Source organism: Pteropus medius, unplaced genomic scaffold, assembly GCF_902729225.1.
Source record: "Pteropus medius unplaced genomic scaffold, Ma_sr-lr_union100, whole genome shotgun sequence".
Classification (NCBI taxonomy): domain Eukaryota; kingdom Metazoa; phylum Chordata; class Mammalia; order Chiroptera; family Pteropodidae; genus Pteropus; species Pteropus medius.
The window spans coordinates 4,285,122-4,287,873 of record NW_024349804.1 but is presented as its reverse complement, the minus strand read 5'-3'; the positions used below and the strand labels follow the sequence as shown (position 1 = coordinate 4,287,873).

At 33.0% G+C, this 2,752-nt stretch overlaps 1 pseudogene; it reads left to right on the top strand.

Moving 5' to 3' along the window:
* The first annotated feature begins 657 nt into the window (after positions 1–657).
* LOC120582988 (uncharacterized) lies at positions 658–776 on the top strand (annotated as a pseudogene).
* Positions 777–2,752: the final 1,976 nt, after the last annotated feature.

Genomic DNA, 2,752 nt, shown 5'->3' with positions numbered 1-2,752 from the left:
GATGGACTTAAGGTACTGATAAGAAAATATAAAATAAATAGCTGATATTACAGGAATATAAAAGCACAATGTGTTTTGCAAAAAAAAAAATGAGAGAGGGACACAGAGAACCAAAGATAAAACTTCTGCTGAGAACTACAATATAGAGAAAGCACATCTAATAAAATGTCTGCGGAAATATAGTTAAGGAGGTACAAAAAGAGAACTAAAGTCCAGAGTTTATGAGTCAAGAGTAGAGACGGTACCATAAAATAATGACCATCATTCTAGCAGAGCGTAAGAGAATAATGAGTAATCATCACCGAAGTTCCTGAAGCAAGGAGCCATAGTTAGAACAAATTTAGTGCAAGGCACATAGAAAAGTTCTGGAAGTAGTTTTGAACTCTTAGCTTCACTGATGAATGTTCTTTAATGAAGAGAAAGTAGAGATTATTATAGGCCGTTAATATTAAAAGCATAATTAATAAAAACTCTTTAAAACTGAACTTTCAGAGAAAATTTTTACAAATCACACCTCAATAAAATTAGGAGATAATGTATGTGTATATGTGTGTATAAAACAATTAAATGGATGTGGTTCCATAGTGCAGCAGTTAGCACGTCGGCTTTACACACAGAAAGTCCTGGGTTCACGCCCCAGTGGAGCCACGGTCCATGGTCTAAGGCCATGCCACCCTGAACAAGCCCGATCCCATCTGACCTCAGAAGCTAAGCCGGGTCGGGCCTGCTTAGTACTTGGATGAGAGACCACCTAGAAAGACTAGGTGCTGTAGGCATAAATAAAAAATAACAGAAAACAATTAAATACATCAAATATATGGAGAATTTAAAATAGTCTCCTAAAAAATAACAAACAAAAACTTTTGTCAATGGAAATAAAACTGTTATTAGATATGATAACATGATCTGATAACAAGTCGCACCAAATCTAAGATGTAACCTTTACAGGATTAGAGGCAAATGCAACACTGAATGCATTTCTTATTAAACGAGATTATTTGGAAGTGAATACACTAAGCATTCAACTTAAGAACTCAGAAAAGAAAAAGAAAGCAAATCTAGAGAAAGAAGCTGAAAGATGAGGTAGAAATTAATAAATTTGAAATGAGAACAATTAAATTAGAATTAATAAATAAATCCAAGAGTTGAATCTTTAAAAAATAATAGTAAAATACACAAATTTCTAGTCTAATCGAGTCAAAAGTAATAACATAATTATTTAGAAATAAAAAACATATACAACCCAAGATCAGGTAAGATTTTAAAAATTATAATACTATGAATAATTCTCTGCTACACATGACAATCTCAATGAAATGGATAATTTTTCTAGAAAAGTTGAAATTGCCAAAATTGACTTAATAAAAGTAGAAAAACTAAATAGACTAATAAGTTTATCATAAATTGAAATATTCATAAAAGAACTATTCTCTGAAAAGGCATGAAGCTCAGATAATTTTAGCAAAAAGATCCTTCCAAACACTGAGAAGAAACTGATCTCTTTGTGCTGTTTAAACTGTTACAAGGCATAGGAGAAATGGCAACTGTCACAATTCATGTTATCAAATTACCTTGCTGTTTAGATCCACTCCCTGACTCAGCCCCAAGCAGTTATGATACGTAATCTGTTGCCTCAAGAATTTTTGAACCATTCTCTCTCCTCTTTTACAAAAACTCCATTGAAGAGATTAAGTTAAGTATTTTCAGGGTGGAGATCAACTTTTACTTAGAGGGAAGAAAAAAAGAAATTCCTCAAGCTGGTGAGAAAAGAGAGATTTATAATTCCCTAAAACCTCAGGGACCTGCACTCTGCCCTTGATGGTCTAAGAAGCAGTAAAACCTCAGAGGAAAACGGCAGCTTGGGACTCCAGGTCTGAATAATTGGTGGCATGGGAGCGACTGAGAAGCCGAGATGACTGATCACAAGGGTTTCTCCAGTGCCTTGGTACTCTGTAAGACCCCAGAAACTAAACGATACCCCCTTAGTAATAGGAAAGAGACCCAAGAATAACTGACACTGAATTTCCTGCCAACTCAGGGGCATATGTGCTTGAAGTTGGAATTAAATTGACTTAAAGGTAATAAAAACTGTGATATTTCTTTTACTAGTCTGTGCATCAAAATTGTACCCACTACATACACACTAAAAAAAATTTAAATACATTTCTGGTTATTTAAATCCAGAACAATAAGAATAATAATAAAATCAACCAAAGTCAATTCTACATATATAAGATTGGTTAAATATTAAAAAATCTATTTATATAATTGATCAAATGAATGACTACATTTAAAAATTATGGTTATAATTCGTTTCTAAAAAGAAATTTGAAAAATTCAGCATTCTTGAGTTTAAAAAATCTTTATTAAAAAAAGTTCCAATGAAATTAAAAAAGGAAAAGCCACTCTTATGCTACAATCCTCTACATAGTTATCTTGTTTTGATATCATAACAATCTTATTTTTCATTTTAGACATAAAAACTTTACCCTAGAAATATTAAATAACTGGCCCAGAGTCATACTGATGAAGTGATAAGGTTAGAATGTAGGTAATCTGTTCCCTTCTACATTTACAGACTTGCTGTGCCATAAATTGCCTGGTCAAAAAGATAATAAATGATAAAGCAAAGAATTAATCTCACATACCTGACTCAGTCTAACACTTCTTTCATTCGAAGTTGCAAGTGTCTGCCTCTCCTGCGAAACTACACAGTCTCAGACTACAACCCTGCCTCCTTACTCATCTTTAT